Below are 19,660 nucleotides of genomic sequence, written 5' to 3' on the forward strand. Positions count from 1 at the left end.
TAATAGGTAAAACCACAGAGACAGTAAAAGAATCATGGCTGCCCAGGGCTGTAGGGGGGGCAAAGGCAATGACTACACAATGTAACATTTCTTCCTGGAGTGGTAAAAGTCTCTAAAATGGACTCTAATGATGAACAGCCTCCTCTGTGAAAATACAGCCAATACATCACATTCTTAAAGCAGACGGATTATATGGTATGAGAGTCATGTTTCAACAAAGCTATTAAGGAAAAAAAAAAGGAGGGAGATGAAAGCTTTCACTGGATATATCAGCACTGCCAAAAGCTGAGCTAGTGTGAGTGATATTTATGTTGAGGGGGAGAAATAGCCAGAAAAAAAATATATATATAACAAAAATGTGAGACCAAAACACAAAGGTTCATCTCCATTGTGAAGCCATGAGGCTGGGGTCTGGACTGAGGGCTCTGACTGCAGAACATTTAGGATGGTCTTGGTTTCAAACACTCATCTTAAAAGGCCTGGATGCTGGCTCCCCAAACTGTGGAGCACAGAAAAATTTCGAGGCTGCCCAGGGCTGTAGGGAGACAGGAAGTAACTACTACACTATGTACCATTTCTTCCTGGAGTTGGCGCTAATTCTAATGAGAGCCTGTTTCTCCTCTAACATCCCTGTGCCAAGAGTTAGGAAAGGGGGAGGAGTTAGTGTTTATTCTAATCACCTAATATAGCAGAGGCACTAGCCAGTTAGGGTCTCTGTCTGCCTTCCGGTTCTTGTCATTTTCCTATGTGGAGGTATCCTGATTTCAAATCTTAAATTTTGAGTGCATTGAGGCTGAAGAAACAGCGATCGTTTGGTCACGTAGCATGCCAACAACAGCATCAGCATAGAAAGCCGAAAGAGCCTCTCAGCAGAGCATTGCATGCACGTTAGTGTAATTCAGAATCCCCAAATCAGACAACGCGGGGATCTGCCAAACAGAGTTTGTGGCCTGCAGACTTGAGAACAGACAAAAGCCCAGAGCTGCATCCCCCAAGGCAACACCGATTGCCGCTCTCCAGGTCAGGTTTGATGAATGCTATTTGGCGAAAGTAGCGGGGACAGGTCACGAGCCCTGTCATCCAGGGGCAGAACTCCAAGAGAGTGACTACTGGTGCCCCATCCAACGATCCCTTCCCTATAGTCCTTCCAAGCCGCACTGCTGCCTCTGAGAGCCCCCTTGGCACTCGAGGATGGCATTATGCAATAGGACTCTAAGCAGCTGCTGTGAGCTCGGAGGTCAGGCGAACAGAGGCTGAGAATGTAAGGACACCTGCCTCTTGCAGGGAAAGATGAACAAATGACAACATTTGTTGCCTTGAATGTGAGTGGCCCAGGCAGCATGTGTGAGGCTCTTGCAGATCTGTTTGCTTGGTGAGCATGGGTCCCTCTTTTCATATCTGGAGCAGGGAACAGATGTTCCATCAAAAGGCACATTTAAAATAAAGATAATTATGCAGTAAGAGGCTAAATTACATCAGCTTATTCAGGTCCACTTAATTGCCTGACAGCCCAAGTGCCTCCCACTTATTTGCGGCAGAGGCTCTCGTGTTTTGCTGGTTTATCAAACCCTTTGACGGCTGGAGGAAGATGTTATTGACTTAGCAATTCAGAAAATATCAATTCCTCATATACAGCTGGTAGAGGAAAATGTAAATATTTTTAACAAGCAATAAAGAATCATCGTTTTCCTAGTGCTGGCTTATGGTGTCCTATAAATGATTAATAACCGCAATGACTCACAAAGGTAAGACCCAAGTAGATATTTCATCTTTAGCTGTCTCCTGGTCATATTTGCAGCCTTCCTGTCTTATTATAATCCTGGGGAGAAGGTGATTTGGTAATTTAAAGAGGCCATTTGCCTTATGTGACAATCAGGCAATTGACCCCAAGAAAGCAGTTTTATGGAGCTATTTTCAACGTTCCTTAACTTTAAAGGTATAGATTAGTTCTGTTCCAGACTGATGTCCCGTCTCTCTCTTTGGCCCTGTAAATTACCAGCCTTTTCAAAGCAGTCATCTCACGAGCTATTTCTGTTTTTCTCTCGCTATTCATTTTTTTTTTCCTACCAAAGCTTCCAAATGAAGCCCTGCTCCTCTCAGTTCTGAGAAGGAAAAAAGAAAGACAAGGAAGGAAGGAAGGAAGGAAGGAAGGAAGGAAGGAAGGAAGGAAGGAAGGAAGGATAGAAACATTTTTTTAAAAGCCTCAAACAAGGGAAATTCTGATTTTTGTCCCCACCCACCCACCCCAGTTATCATTTATTCTGTGGCCACAGCCCCTATGTCAACACTTGCATCATGGATTCCAGGAAATGCTTCCTCCTGAATTTACCCTGGAACCTGTAGGGATGCTAGCAGGAGGCAGATGGTGTGTCCAAGCTCACTGACTGAGGGGAAGATAATGGGCTGAACGCAGGCAGGATCCCCACGTCTGCTTCATTATTGAGAGGACGTGAAATTAACCTAGGTGTCTGCAGTGAAGAGTGAGGATGTGTTCCATAAATACAATGGGATGGTACTGAGCTATAAAACGAGGCTTCCATTTGCCACAGCGTGGATGAGCCTGGAGGACTCTATATAAGCTGAAATAAGTCAGACACAGAAATATAGACGTAGATGTTTAAAACAGTGGCCCTAAAGAAGTGTAGAATAGAATCTTAGTTATCTGTGGCTAGAGAAGGAAGGGAAGGGGAGAGCTGGCTAATGAGCACAGAATGCATATTGGGAAAGGAAAAATAGCTTTTAATAGCTATATCGGATTATAGTTGCTTTGGTTGACAATAACCAGTTAAATGTTTATAAGCAACTTGTAGAGAGGATTTTACATGTTATCAACAGAGACATATGACTTCTGATGACTTTGTCAATTATTCTTATTTGATTATGCATTATATATTCATTAAAAACATATAGAGCTCTGTCAATTCAAAAACTTAAGAGAAAGAAGAGGTGACAGGAAGAAGCATCGCTAAGTACACCGGGCTTAGACAAACGTTCAAAAGAGGAGGGGGCTTGAGACGCTGCCTGCCAGAAGCTGAGGGCTTCGGATAGGGGTGTGGAGAACCTGGGTCAGCTTAAAAGGGAGGCAGCGAGGGGAATCGATACCACATCTTCACTCTACCCTACCCAGATCTGCACCAGATCTCCTCACCTTAGACCCTCTCTCAGAGAGCAGGGAGTCACAGGTACCACTCACCTGAGTCAGTCTCCCGGGTTACTGAGCACAGTAGGACTCCAGTAGGAAATGGGAAATCTGCATATTATCAGCACCTTCTTGGTCTCATCTATTGGCACTTTGTCCATGATTATCTCCTAAGTATCTGTTCTCCAAGCCTCTGATGGCCTCTTCCACATCGGACCTCAGTTTGGGGGGCCACCTCAATTTAGGTTATATTTGCTTCTTTCTCCCCTAAGCTCCCTCGGTTTGATACTTTCATATTGCATGAAGGTCATGCCCTACATTTGTACATAGTCAAAGTGGGGGTGGGGTGTTTTGTTTTGTTTTTTTCTGAATCCAGTGCTCCCAGAACTCATTCTGTGGCTTAATGTTCTCCTCCAGAGTTAGGATGAAATGGTCATCTTCATTTCTTCAACTATATCCAGACCACAGAGTTTTAAGTTGTGTGGATCCCAACTCTAAATTCTCTACACAATTCCTTCTCTTCTTTCACTACATGGGCAAACAAGAGGCAGATCACACCTCCTTCTTGTAGGCGTTCTTTTGCTTCTATTGTTGAGCTGTGACACTATGTCATCTATGTCACTTCTGATTTTATCTTTCTAAAACAGATTGTGTTTTGACAAACTTCCAGGCAAAAGTCTTAACATTAACTAAACCCTATAGTTCCAAAGCCGAGGCTGACTTTGCTATATTACTTCCCCTCAGTTCCACCCTCTGTCTTTATAGCATACTACGGAATTGCTCAAGGCATCTTGTAAATATCTGTTTATAACATAAACAAATGCTACTTTCAGCCTCCAACAGGCTTTCAAACCCCACTGAGTACAGAAACTGTGGCTGGTCAAGATAATGAGACTTAGAGGGCTTCAGTGCTCAGCCCTAAACAGGACATTTTTACCACCCCATCTAAGACTCAGGGAACATTCCAGAAGAGGGGTGGAAAGAATATAATAGTCTAAAGATAGGGAGAAAGACTGCCAACTGTTGTTGTCTTTTTTTCAGGCATGATATAACAAATGCAAGCATGACCTCATAGCAGCCGAAGTTGTCTGCACTGGGCCCATGCCAGAGCAGGCCTAGTCAGCCACAGAGCAGGGAGGGAGTAATGAGAGTTTATTCCTCCCTGCCAAATTATTGGCTACTGATAGATTCTAGGGGAGGAGTAGACATTGTTTATGCTTAAGTACTGATGTACAGTTCCACACATGAGTCACATAGACAGCCACAATAAACTTATTGAGCCACAATAGAAAATAAAAAAACCATAAATGTGTGAACAGGGGAGTGGTAAAGGTGGTTGGAAGGACTTAGAGCGGGGGTGGAGTATAGTAATCAGAATATACTACATATGTGTTTGAAAATGTCAAAGAAATTTGATAACAGTTATTTTAAAGCATTTTACGTCATTTGAATTCATATTTCACTCTTCTCATCCGGGCGAGGGAGAGAGTGCTGTGGGTAAAAGAGCTTACCACACAACTTGAGGACCAGAATTTAGACACCCAGCTTCAATATAAATACCAAGTGGACATGGTAACCTTCCTGTAATCCCAGCCTGTGGGGAACAGAGACAGAGGAGGCCCTGAGCAAGCTGGCTGGCAAAATTGGTGAGTTCTAGGTTTAAGAGACAGAGGCTATATCAATCCATAATGATGAGAAACTGAGGAAGAAATCTGACATCACCAGCCTCTGGCCTGCACATGCACACACACAAGTGCACACACACAAGTGCACACACACATACACACCCCCAGAGAAGAATGCTCACACATGCAAGTATACACACACACACACATACACACACACACATACACACACACAAACACACAATTATATTCTCTTCCCTCTATCACTCTCCATCCTCTGTCTTCTCTCTTCCTTGAAAATATACTATTACAAGTATAGAGGAAAGAACTAATTCATATAACAGAAGAGCTGAAGGTATAGATGTGTATGAGTAACCTTGAAAAACAATTGCATCGTCAAGAAGCGCCACATTAGAATCTCTCAAGCCAGGTGCCCTATCCTTGGATCATCAGTCTCAGGGACAGTACACATGTGTAGAAAATAACCAAGGCCACTGGTGGAGACAGCTTCCTCTCCTAACTCCTGTAATCCCTGACAGTCATATGTGGAGCTTTATTTGATATTTCACATCTCCTCCTCCCACGGGAATGATGTCGGATGAACATTTTCCCATGAGATACTTGGCGCTTGGAACTTAATCATCCTTCCTTTCCTCTCAAATTGCTGATGGCTTCTACAACTTTCCTCAGGCACTCTTGGCTCTTTTGCTACCTGACCTTTTGATACTTAGGTAGTTGCTCCAAGTTGATAACAAGGGTATGGGAACATTGCTCAGACGCCTTCATTTCCACAAGCTTGCTCCTCATCACTCGCCCCAGAGAGAGGTTTCATGGAGCAGTGTAACTGGCCCTACAGCAGGTTGCTATGTACTTCGTATAAGCTACAACTTTTCCACATATCATCGAACTTCAGTTTCTGAATAGAGCAACTCATTCCTCCCTCAGCATCTCCTTCATGTCAAGAGGGTGGTCCTGTAGATGCTACAGACCACTCAAGTGGTCTTTTAAGTTCCTGAGGTACCCACTGCAAGGGAGAGAAAACATGATGACAAACTCCATAGAGACCTCACAATGGAACAGATTTGGTGCTGATAAATTTCACTTAATACCCTACAGTGGAGGACAGTGCTGTTAGCACACGCTATTTTTAGGCAAGTGAACCGAAGTCCAGAGAAGAGCACCTTACAATTTGTTTAACTCATGTGGATTTTAAAGGGCTGAGTGAGAATTCATGAGTGAGTTTCAGATTAAAACTCTGCATGTCTCTCCACAGCATGTTGGTTTAAATAACCCTCTAGTAGTTTACATCTGGTTCACAAACTCGTTTTATTTTTTTTAAAGCTAACTAACCATTTTATTAATTCTTTGGAAATTTCATAAAATGTATTTTGGTCATATTTGATCCCCAACTCCTCCTAGATCCGTTCTCCATTAGCTAAACAACTTTGTGTCTTTATTTAGTGAGGTTTATTTTAAATTTATAGAATCCAATTTTTGTTTCAAATACACTCTTGGGTATGGGGCCAACCACTGGAGTGCCAAAACCTTTTTAAAAAAAAAAGTCCCGTTTCCTAGGAGCTATCAATTTTCTATAGCTCTTTAGCTAGGGATGGGAACTCATCTCCCCTTCTCCATGTCAGAATTTCGTTTGTCCTGAGCTTGCACAAGTCTTGTGCTACCACAACAACTTCAGTTCCTACATGCAACTACCCTGCTGTATCCTCTGATGGTTTGTATATGCTCGGCCCAGGAAGTGACCCTATTTGGAGGTGTGGCCCTGTTGGAGTAGGTGTGGCCTTGTTGGAGTGTGTCACTGAGGGTGTAGGCTTTAAGCCCCTCATCCTAGATGCCTGGAAGTCAGTCTTCCACCAGCAGCCTTCAGATGAAGATATTGAACTCTCATCTCTGTCTGCACCATGCCTGCCTGGATGTTGCCATGATCCTGCCTTGATGATAATGGACGGAACCTCTGAACCTGTAAGCCAGCCCCAGTTAAATGTTGTCCTTTATAAGAGTTGCCTTGGTCATGGTATCTGTTCACAGCAGTAGAACCCTAAGACATATCCCTCCCCCAAATGGTTTCCCTGTAGTCACTCAGGAGCTCTGTATCTTACAGTGTCTTTCCTTCTCCTTCTGTGAAGATCCTGGAGCACCGATGGGGAGGGAGGGGTGTGATCCAGATGTCCTGATTAGAGCTGAGCATTCTGCATTCTCACTTTTCTTTTATTTTTGAGCTTATAATATAATTACCTTATCTCTTCCCTTTCCTCCCTCTAAGCCCTCCCATACAACCCTCCTCGGTGTTTTTCAGGTTAATGGCCTCTCTTTTCATGAATTGTTATATTAAATATATAATCCTAAATGCAACCTGTTCAGTCTGTGCAATGTTGCTTGTATGTGGGATTTAGAGCTGATTAGGTGGTGTTGTGTAAACAATCCATGTGCTCCTCCTTGGGGAAGACGATTTCTCCCATTCTGGGCATTCCTTGGTTGGCAGTATGGCCTTTCCCTATCCACTACAACATGCCTATTGCTGTATTCCTTGTTCCGCTCATATTTAGGCAGTCATGTTGGTGAAATTTATGGGCATAGCTTCTGACATTACTAGGGAACACAGAGCAAAGTCCCCAATACTGTAACTCTTACATTCTTTCTGGCCCCTCTTTACAATATTTCCTGAGCCTTAGGTGAAGGAATGTTTTATATGTGTGTCCATGTGCCCCACAACTCCGTTCGATAGTCTCTTATAAGCCTACCCTTTGTTGAGTTGTGAGTCTCTGTGTTAAGCTTCAACAGCTGGAGAAAGAAGTTTCTCTAATAGAGGATGAGAGGCTCACTAACCTAAAGTGGTCCTCCCATTATATCAATATAAAAATAGAAGGTTCTCTTTTAGGGCCTACAATCTCTCTCACCACAGGTTCTTGATCCCATTAATGATACCAAGCATTGGTTTCGTCTTGTGGAGGAGGCCTTAAATCCAGCCAGTAAATTGTTGGTTACTACTGTGATGTTCTTACCCTGAACACATCAGTAGACATCTGTTGTGAGTCTGATTTCTTTTGTAGTTCTTCAGGTTTAAAGTAAGATTGATGATTATCTTTCTCCTCCAGTAGCATGCACTGTCCCTTCCTGCACTATGAAAGTGAGGCACTGGGAGAGATGTTTCTAGGTGCATGATGGTCTGGTTTGCAATCTTCTGTAACTCAGGTATGTGTTCATTCCAGCAATAGGGTCTTACCGTCAACTTAGAGAGGCAATAGATTATGTTTGGAGATTTATGGAACCTCACTGATCAGCAACTTCAAAAGAGTTAAGCAATTTCTGGCATTGGGATTTTTCTGAGTTAGCTTTTGTTGTCTTAGAGGCATTTTCAACTGGTAATGAGTAATTTCATTTTAACTTCTTTTATTGATTTTGTGTGTGAGTGTGTGAGTTTCCCACCATGCGCTCAAATTCTGTTCATCTCCCTGTCCCCTCATATCTACTCTTCCCTCTTGTAACCCCCCCTTAAATAACACACACACACACACACACACACACACACACACACACAAAAGAGAGAGAGAGAGAGAGAGAGAGAGAGAGAGAGAGAGAGAGAGAGAGAAAAAAACCTCTCATTGTGAAAGCTGTATGTATTGGGCCCCATAGTCTATCCCTGTCCACACATCTTCACTTGTAGATGTTCATTGCAGTGAGTCTGGTTCTAGATATCTGGCTTCTGTGACACCATCAATATTGGATTCTTACCCAGCGATAATCCTCCCAGTTATCCTGCTGTTGACTGTGTTGTAGAGATCCTTCAGTTTTGGGTCAGCAGGACTGGCCCTTTCATATGCCCCAATTGTTCACAGATGATATAGATTTGGGGGTGAGCCAATTCAGAGCCCTGGACCTGGGTGATAACTGAGCTGGTCAGCATGCTGACTCTCCCTTACCTATACCACTAGGGAGAGTTCTTCAGCACTGCTCTACCTATGCCACCCAGTGCTGCCCTGAGCAAGAGGCAGGGTCTGCTCTCCCGTTCTTATGCCCTGGCCTGGTTCACCCATACCCATGCCTCCAAAGTCACCTCCACTGTGCTGTTCAGTCAATCATAAATGCTGAAGCTGTGACAGACTGGGCCAGCTCTCCCACTCTTACACCCTTGAGGGTAGCTCACCTGTGCCTTTGCCATCAGGGCCAGCTCCATAGTTGCATAGGTGAGGTACAGGGCTTGCTCTTCAGAGTGCTGCTGCCTGTGAGGAGCAGGGCCAGTTCATCTCTTCTCTCGATCCTGGGACCAGCTCTCCTGACTGCTTCAGGGGACAAGGGATGATGGCTTGGGTGTTGTGTGCACCAGAGAGGAGTCTGTGGATGGCATGGTGGTTGCAGGCCTTGTCTTCCTTCGTCCTTGCTGGGTTGTGTGGTGGTAGGCAGAGCTCTGTGTGTCTATGGCCCATCTGTACCAGAGGCAGAGAGAAGAGCTGTGGGTATCTTCCTTCACATGCACTGTGTGACACGGCAGAATGCAGGTCTCTGTCTTCCTCTTCCCATGCTTCTGCTACCTGGATGTGATCTGATTTTTATGTGTCCTAGGCATAAAACAGCCATGACCACTGAGCTAGGCATCAAGCTAGGATGATCAAAGGACTGCCAATTGCTCTGCCACTGATTGATATAAAAACACCACCACCAACAAGCTGTCTGTTTGCCCATTGCCAGGGGACACCATTATTACTCTTTAAGATATGCACAAGCATATATTTAGGAAGTTTCTATAGTAGTATGTTTCCATGTAACTTTTAAAAGGTCTTCAGCCTTAGTTATCCCTCCAGAGAATCCCTTCTCTACCATACCCTCCCTCTTCTACCCCATTTATTCCTTCCTGTTCCATTATTCCCTTCATCCCTTAATATTACTGTGTCACCTGAAATCACCCTCCCACAGCTCTTTATTAATTTCCTGGTCTCTGTGGGTCTTCCAAGTGAAACACAGATCTAAAGTTCAAAGCTAATATCCACAAATGAGGGAAAATGTGACATTTGTGTTTCTGGATCTGGGTTACCTCAGACATAATTGTTTTCCATTCCATTCATTTGGGTACAAACTTCATAGTTTAACTTTTCTTAACATCTGCATAATATTCCATTATGTAAATTTAACACATTTTCATTATCTCTTCATCAACTGAAGAACACCTGGGTTGTCTCCATTTCTCGGCTGAAAACTCAATTTTTTTGTTTTACCATTCCGGTTCCTACAAAAGTGGGAAGTCATTAAATAAAGGTCAAAAACATGAGCTGAGAATGAATGGCCAACTCAGAACTGGTTACAAATTCAGCAAACAACAACAACAGAAAAATGAGCGAGGCTATCAACTGCCTACAGTTGACAGATACTGGTGAAGACCCTGATCATATGACAAAAACACAGCTGTTGTCACATTGGGCCTGAAAGATACTTATTTTAACCAATTCTATGTGAATTATTCGCAACCTCTTTAGAAAGTAAAGATGACCAATAGGTACTCGCTTAATTAAATTAAAAAAATATAAAATCTGTTTTGTTCTTCAAAGTGTTAATAAATTATTTTCAATAGAATCTTTCTATAACAATATGAAAGTATTATAATAGTTGGCTAAAACCATCCCATTTTTCCTTTACCGCCCCTCCTTCTAGAATTTGGATATGAGATATGAGACATCAAAGCCAGACATTCTGATCTGATTCTTGTCACTGTCCTTTAAAATCATCAGACAGAGGCACTGTTTCCAAGAGGCTCTAAAGAGTAGTCTGTTTAATGAGACACAGTGGTATTACCACCAAGAAATGTTTCATTTAGTACCTATGAACTCCATTTAAAATGAGTGCATTATACAAGAAGGGCTATTAGACTCAGGAATGTTCCATGGACATGCCGCTGGTAACAATTTCTCCCTCAAGGCCCTCGGTCTCTAGGCTGCCCATTCCCACAGCTGCTAGTACATGAATCTAATTGGCTTCTAGGAGAAACTCTGGCATGGAGTCTTCAAAATACAAAAAATAAAAAGAATTGTTTCAATGAAGTCATAACAAAAAATATTGTCAATTATTTTGGGTCTCTGTCAAGGAAGATTTGTAGATAATCTTACTTATAAAAATTATAAAGGCTCTCAGCTACACCTAAGAAGCTTGCCCCACACAATGGATAAAAGATGCTATGCTATTGAAGGATGAGCTTCTGTTGTAGATTTTGCATGTACTTATACACATTCATTTTCTCTGGATGAGGTTTTATTTTGTTCTTAAAGTAGCAAGACCTGCTTAGGACAGAGTTATCACATTTGTCATGAAAATGTGTTTTTTACATTAAAATCTAAAATGTTATTTGTTAATGTGTATGGGCGTGGGTATGTCATGGCATAAATGTGGAGGTGAGAGAAAAAAAATCGATAGTCAGCTCTCCTTCCATCTAATTTGAGGTAAGGGCTTTTATTCTGATCTGCAGCTGCCCTGCTCGTGTGAATTTCCAGATTATTCTCCTAGCTCTACCACCCATCTCGCAGTAGAAGTCATAGAATTACAGATGTTTATTCCATATCTTTTTACTTAGGTTCCAGGGATTGACTTGGGTTGTGGGGTTTGCACAGAAGGCATTTTACCTGACAAACCATCTCTCTGAGCCCAAGGAACATTTTAAAAAAGATTTTTTTTGGTGTGCTTATAGTGGTGTGTGTGTGTGTGTGTGTGTGTGTGTGTGTGTGTGTGTGTGTGTGTGTGCATGTATACATGTATGTGAATGTCCAAGGTTAGAAGGGTATCATACACCCTGGTACTAGAGTTATAAGCAGTTGTGAGTGCACAGGAACCAAACCAGGGTCAGCTCAAAAAGAAGAGCAAGCGCTCCTAACCTCTGGGCCATCTCACCAGCCCTAGAAGAACATTTTACAGTCATTAAAAGTAGTAACTTTAATCCTATGTTCATGTCCCAGCCCCTGCAAGCAAATGCTAATGACTTTTGGAAGTCTTCCCAATGAAATTCAAGGTTTCAAATTCCTTTTCACTCTATACTACATTAGCTCCTCTTTTAAAGACAGCCATGAAGGTTGACCATCTGTAAATAGAAATCATAAAATCGCTTTCTCTATATTTAGTCGAATGCAATTAGCACATGTTTCCAATTAAGCTGTGTATTACTTTGCCCAGATTTCTTCAAATAGTTTTTTTTTTTAACAAAACAGCCTGCTAATATACTGTTTGGGATAACAAAACTTTAACAATAACTGCACAGCTTTACATCCTGCCTTAGGCTTACACATTGGGGTTCCCCTGAAAGTTGAACATTGGCGTCAGGTTTTCCCAGCTATTCTTGAAATATACTGAAGTTTCTGTTGATTTTCAGGTTTTAGTTCCCAAACCCTCAGATTGTTTTTTTTTTTTTTTTTAAACATATATCTTCCACCCCATTTCCTTGTTCTTACACCGCATGTTTGTGTTGCTAAATAAATGTTCAGCATTGATGCTATTACGGCCATGCAAATATATAAGTAGGCAAATTAATAAACATGGCTGCATTCCACTAAGTTCATGTTCTACTACATTTGCTGTATTTGAAATGCCCCTAGTTTCCCCCATGCTAACAATCTGAATGCTTGTATGCATTAACCAACTGGTCTCTCACTGACCCACAATTTGGGCACTTAACATAATTATGTATCCAGTATTCCATGGAACGAGTCTTTTTCTCTGCTCCGTGATCTGTGTTTATATTGTCTAAGTGAACTCTACAAGCTTCTTTCAGTGTGTTCCTACGTGCTAGGCTATCAGTTCAGTTCTCACCCTTTAGGATCCTTCTGTCTTTTGACTTCAGTGTGGTCTGTTTGCAAACTCATTTCTCTTCTCTTGGAATCTCTGCTCTAGAAAATGGTGGATTACCCACCAACACCCATTTTTTTTTAACTCTTTCTGTAGTTTTTATTCTTTACAAAGTGACTTTGCTCCCCCTCTTATCAAAGAGAAAATTTGATAACCTTTCTCTTACAACTTGGCTGGTGTATGACTTGTTTTGGCCAATAGAAAAATTAGTAGAATAGACATTTTGTCTCTTTTTCTAAGAATTCTATATACCTGTCTGAGTGTCTGTTGGCAGATCATTATATACCTATCAACCTATTATCTTTATTCTACCTGCCACTGAGCACCAATGTATTATCCATCCATCTATGTATGTATGTATGTATGTATGAATGTATGTATGTTCTATCTATCTATCTATCTATCTATCTATCTATCTATCTATCTATCTATCTATCTATCTATCTATCTATCTGTATTAGTCAGGGTTCTCTAGAGTCACAGAAGTTATGGAATATTGTAATGACTTATAGTTTGCAGTACAACTAACTGAACAATGGGCAGCTATGAGTGGGAAGTCCAAAAGTCTAGTAGTTTCTCAATCCCATGAGGCTAGTTGTTTCAGCTGGTCTTCTGCATAAACTAGAATCCTGAAGAAATAGATTCCAACAGCTGTGTTGGCAAGTAAGTGCCATCAGATGAAGAAGAGCGACTCTTCCTCCTTTCAATATCCTTATGTAGGCCTCCAGCAGAAGGTGTGGCCCAGATTACAGGTGTGTACCATCACGCCTGGATTTAGACCTTGCTTCATCCCATGCTGACCTTGAACTCAGAGATCTGCTTGCCTCTATCTCCTGAGATGTAAAACCTTGCCTGGACCTAAGCTTTTCATGGCCACTTTTCCTCAAGATCTCTATGTTAAGATCCAGGTCAGAAACCTGTGTCTTCCAGTCTCAAGATCTGGATCACAGATGTACCCTCCATTTCTGAATTGTAGCTCATTCCAGATGTTGTCAAGTTGCCAACCAGGAATAACCATCACTCTATCTATCTATCTATCTATCTATCTATCTATCTATCTATCTATCTATCTATCTATCTATCTTTGTTTATCTATATATCCATAGTCTATCTCTGTCTAGTATTTATCTATTGTATATCATTTACTTTTCTATCTATATCATCTATCACTCTCTATCTATCTATCTATCTATCTATCTATCTATCTATCTATCTATCTATCCTAATATTCTCAATGACTGGAGGATGAGTAAATATGTGGTTATAGACTAAAGATAGCCTACCCAGACTGAGGTCCTTCTACACAGGTCAGCTGATAACTGACCCAGAGGTCATCTGCAGGTACATGTAACCATCCAAGATGAATAAACATTGAAGATGAGTCTTCTTTTCAACATGACATCTTACTTTAAAGTGGCAAATGTTTTGAAGTCATTTTGTAAAATATGGAAAACTGGTTGTAATAGAACATGGTAGTAGAATATTTGTGGGAAGAAGAAGGCTAATGTCTTAAGATCATGGTAATGATGTTGATCCTCATTAGACCCTGTTGATAGAGTATCTTGAAGTGTCAGTGGCAACTGTGGGAGTCCCCCACCCCCTTTTAAAATATGCCATTGTATTTTCAAATTTATTTATTTATGGAAATATAAACTAACAAAATAATAGGCTACTATGTGGGATTTTCATATTTATTTCATTTTGGTTGATTTTCCCTTCCCTCCCTAACTCTCTATTAATCTCCCTACCCATACCTCACTTCTCACTGTATTGTTTTGTGCCAAATATCAGGCATATAGAATAAGGAAATGTAATCAAATACGTAGAGATAAACCTACATAGTTTTGGATACTAGAGTTTTGACAAGGGTGTCAAAAACATATACTGGAACAAAGCAGACCCTCTTTTCAACAAGTGGTGCTTGTGAACATAGATCATACCTGTTGAAGAAAAATTAAATCCATATAACTCACTCTGAACAAAACACAATTCAAAACAAATCAAAGACTTTACTTTAAAACTCGTTTAGAAGTTGCTTCCTGTCCTTCTGAAAGACACAAGTTTAGTTCTCACAAACCATATAGGGGCCCTCACAACAGCCTGTTACTCTGGCTATAGGGGAGCCAACATCTTTTTTAGCTTCTGCAGGCACCTAAACATACATGGCCATACACATTCTCACAGGAGCACTACCACCATCATCACCACCAACAAAAACAAACAAACAAACAAAAATGGAAATACTGAAACTAAGGGGAAACACCACGGCATCATGGGTTTAGGCAACTCGTTTATGAATAGAACCCCAACAGAACAGGAAACAATGCCCCCTAATTGACAGATATAGTTAGATAAAATTAAAAAGCCCTACCACAGCAAGACAAATTGCCACCCTGATGGACAGACTTGTCGGCCATACTTCTGACTAGGTGTTAGTATCTAAAATATGTCAAGAACTTCAAAAACGAAACGCACAATAACCCAAAACCGCCAAGCAATGCATAAGTCAATGATCTGAATAGACAGTCCTACAGTTCCTAACAGTAGAGATACAAATGACCAATAGATATCTTATATATTTTACATTGGTCAACATCTCAGGGCACCAGGGAGATGAAAATTAAACTGTTTTGGGATTCCATCTCAGCCCAGTCAAAATGGCCGCCACCAAGGAACAAATGGGAGCAGATGGTGTTAAGATTTGGAGTAAAGAGGGCCCTTACGGAAATCAGTGTGCCAGCATCTCAGTGTGGGAGTACTAACACAAGTACCCATCGGTACACCCAGACACCTTTTACTAGCATTGAACTTAATCTGCAAAATCTCGTGGGGTAAAATCACTCAATTTGGACTTATATGTAGAATGTTATATCATTTTAATGTAGTAGGAGGACATTTGTATTAAGTTCTGAGCTATTTTCTGAGTTGTTGACATCTCAGGATAAGGATTATTAACATTTATTGTATATTTTAGTTTTAGCAATAATGCCACTTCTGGCATGTTCCTGTATTCGTGTACTCATGGCAGAAAACATGCCTGGGTGTTATTTAGGATGCAAGATAGGACAATATGAATATTCATCCTTGAACACAAAGGGGCCCTGAAATTGCTTTTTGATTACATTGCACATATTCATTCTTTAGTAGCCTGGTGCTGGGGATTACATTGCTCCCTAATGGTCCTGGAGAGCACCCAAATGAGAGTGGTGTGGTAAGAATACTGTTCCAAAGGTCTGTTCTGACATACCACTCATTTAGCCTTGCCTTCTCTCTCATTCCCTTCTATAACTGACCATGTATTTCATGATTAAGTCCAAAATGGTAAGGAAAATAAAATCATCCAGTAATCAAGGAACATTCCAGAGATAGACCAGAAAGGATGCTATATGTCTGTCATACTTTCTCCTGACCTTTTACTTCAACATGCTCACTCCTCATTACTAAGTAATATTTATTATAAGTAGTACAAAGTCTTGGTTTTAAAATTCAAAGTAATGCCTGTCTTTTAATACAGTTTGTGCTCATTTACATTTAATGTAAGGCAAGGGCACACCCTTGGAACACTGACTTCTGGACGTGCCATAACTGTTGAACTCTTGAACTCATTGCCCATGAAGCCCATGCTGTCCTGAGGATTCATAGGTTAATTAACTGTTAATGAGGCAGAAAGGAACATTTTCTTTAGTGATACAGCCAATAGTAATGTGCCTATGCTTCTATAAATAACTCAAGTGAAAAATCATGAGGTCACACACACACACACACACACACACACACACACACGCAAGTATATATCTGCATACACACAAAGACAAAAAGTTCCAAGAAGGACTAGATGAGAAGAGGAAATACGTTCACAAGGATGGGAAGGAGACAAGAAAATGTCATAATGAAACCCATGATGTATAACTAGTATATTCTAATAAAACATTTTAAAAACTAAACAAATTCAAAGGGAAATGTATAAAGGAATATTCATATTTGAAATGTTTCTATACACGTGGAGGGATCCCATCTCAAGTACCATCTCAAGTACCATTTTTGCTTCAGTCTTCTGAATGGCTCACTTCATAAGACATGGGCATCTCACAACATGATAGTAGGTTTTCCAAAGGGAACAACCAAAGGACAAACATTCTAAACTCTCAGTCCGACTCTGCAATGTCTATGATCAATCCTTTCAGAAGCTCTGAATAAGCTTGTATGTTGGACTGTGTTCACTATGCTAGTCTCAAAGCCAGCCCAGGCCCAAAGGGATGGGCAGTAAGTTAGATATGTAGGCATGAAGAGCAAGATGTTGATCAGGCATGGCAGGAAGCCACAGCATCTTTCTCCAGGGACCATTTTCCACTCATGGTCTACGTTCTTCCATGCTTTCACTTTCAAGCTGTATGCACTTCATTACTAAGATATGTTTAATATGTCTTACCATTAGTCTTCATTTTAAAGCACGAACTAGTTTCTCCTTTTGATACATGATTAAAAGTTTAACTCAGCTACATTTAGTGTAATTATTGATGTAGTGGTATTTAAGTGTTCCATGCTCATGCCCCTTATATCAAATGCATTTGTTCCTTCTTCATTCCCTCATTTTCAGTCTTTTCTCGAGGGGATTCCATTTCTTTTAGTATTCAGCAAGTGTTGCATCTTGTCTTTATACACTACGGGTTAACTTTTTTCTTAGTAATTGCTCTAGAGTTTATAGTATAAACTATTATCTATTTCAATGAACTTCACAAAATCTTACAATAAATTAACACTCTCTATGTCTCCACATTTTGAATCCTTGATATTTTATGTTACTTATTATTATTTGTAATAATATACTATGAATTCATATTTATTTTTTATATTTTTAGATAAATGGAAATATACTAAATTATATGGTAAAATATCGACATTATTTATAATACTGTGTAATATACATTATATATATCATAAAATATAAAGAGATAATATATAAGGTGTATGTATATAAGATATGTCACATACGAAATTTATAGATGTGTGCATTCCAAGGACTCTTCATCAGATCTCTCTTGTCCTATCCACTTATAAAGTGCTACTCCTCAGCATGCAGTAAAGACTCATGGGATTGACACAATGAGTGGCTGATACTTGCCTCATTCTAAAGCTCCTGCAGATTGGAATCTGTTATATGGGCCCCATGCAGTTATTTAAACTCATCGAACGTTTGCTGTTAGGACTTCAGTGGCTCCTCTTCGACCTTGACTGCTGGGCACGAGAGCAGTGTTAAGTTCTTCCTTACTATAAATAGCCCTTTCCTCCCTGAACTTTAGAGCATTTGAGTTTCAGACCTCTTCTGACCCCACCTCTTAAACAACTCGTCTGTAACCTTTCAGCTTTATTTGTTGACAGGATTAGTGTGCTTCTTTCTTGCTCTTTTCTGTAAAGAATCATTCCATCCATATGCTTAAAAATTGCTACTTTTAAATTGGATATTGTTATTGTTTATGAATTAAAGCACAATTTCTTCTATCCCTACAGAGTTAAGAGACTCTATTTCAGTATTCCTTCAATGTTGCACTCTCTATTTCTGTTACTTCACATGTATATATCAAATGCCAAATTAAATAGGACCTATCCCTCTTCTTCTCTTAGTCTTGTTACCAGAATCGTAGCAGACCACTTTCGGTAGCCTGCACTCCTGCCACCCGCTCCATCTCTGGTATATCAGACAGAGCTTCCCCTCAACCTTCTTTCCAACTCATCCCATTATCCAGCCTCCAACCAGCAGGCATTCCCTGGGAAAGCACCAACCACACAGGCCAGGAAAGCAGAGGCTAACTGCAGATCCTCATCTCTTCCTTCTTTCCTCCGAATCCAATGCCCTAATTTCACCCACAGCTCTGTAACCACCTGTGTTTGCTCACCTGCCTCCCTGGTCCCATCTCCAGTGGATCACACAGATGCTCCCCTCTGATCTTTCTTTCTCCCATTCACTCATTACTTTATCCCAGCCCCCAATTCCAGCAGGCAGTCCCTGGGAACTTACAGGCTACTCCAGACAGAAAAGCATGTAGTTTTGCTGTTCATTTCACCCCTTTATGCTCTCCTCCACCCCCCCCCAGTTTTACCCACAATTCTGTAGCAGACCACTGTGCCCTGCCCTCTGACCCCATTGTAGTAGATCACATAGATCTCCTCCAACCTTCCTCCCGACTAATCCTGTTGTACCACCTCCAGAATTCCATCAGAAATTTCCCTGGGAACCTTTCAGTCAAGCCCTCTAGAGAAGAAAGTAGGTCAGGGAAAGTAAGAGGGCTTCAGCTCTTCATTCTGTCTCCTCTCCTTCATATCCAATCCCCTATCACATCCAAGCTCTGTGGCACACTACCTGCTGTGGCTTCTCTTCCCTTTCTGCCACTGTTCTCAAGAGACTAAGCAGATCCTGGTGGAACACACCATGCCTCTCCCCTCCTGTGGACCCTCACAGCCCCTAACCAGAAACATGACTTACCAAGTCTATCAAGGTCCCAGAAAAATTCCTACCAGCCAACACACGACCACTACACTATTCTAAGAACCAGAGAGGAAACAGAAACCAAGGAATAAAACACACACCCAACAAAGACAAGGCCAGATATTAGCACCTAGAACTACAGTCTACCCAAACCCAGTTACCTAAACGCCAGCATAAACACAGTAACAGCCAGGATAACGTATCTCCACTAGAGTCCAGCAATCCTACCACGGTAAGCCCTCAGTATTACCACTTGGCTGAAGCAAAAGACAAAGACCTGAATGCCCTTTATGAATGTGATAGAGGTCCCCAAGGAGGAAATGAATAAACCCCTTAAAGAAATCTATGGAAACACAAACAATGGAGGGAAATGAAAACAGCTCAAGACCAGAGAGTGGACACAGAGTCAACAAAGAAATCCCAGTCTGACTGGAATCTTGAGATACAAAAATTTAGGCACTTGAACCGGACCCTCAGAGGCAAGCCTCACCAACAGAATACAAGAAACAGAGGAGAAAGTCTTAGGCACTGAAGACACAATAAAAGAAATGGGTAGCACAGTTAGAGAAAATGACAAAT

General features: G+C 41.1%; 1 non-coding gene across 1 annotated transcript; it reads right to left on the minus strand.

Annotated features, from left to right (window-relative positions):
* Positions 1-9,326: 9,326 nt before the first annotated feature.
* Positions 9,327-9,471, minus strand: LOC116885035. The gene has a single exon (XR_004385922.1). It is a non-coding gene; the product is annotated as a small nucleolar RNA SNORA48 (small nucleolar RNA).
* Between the last annotated feature and the right edge of the window lie 10,189 nt (positions 9,472-19,660).

The sequence above is a fragment of the Rattus rattus genome, chromosome 15 (genome assembly GCF_011064425.1).
Source record: "Rattus rattus isolate New Zealand chromosome 15, Rrattus_CSIRO_v1, whole genome shotgun sequence".
In the NCBI taxonomy this organism is placed as follows: Eukaryota; Metazoa; Chordata; class Mammalia; order Rodentia; family Muridae; genus Rattus; species Rattus rattus.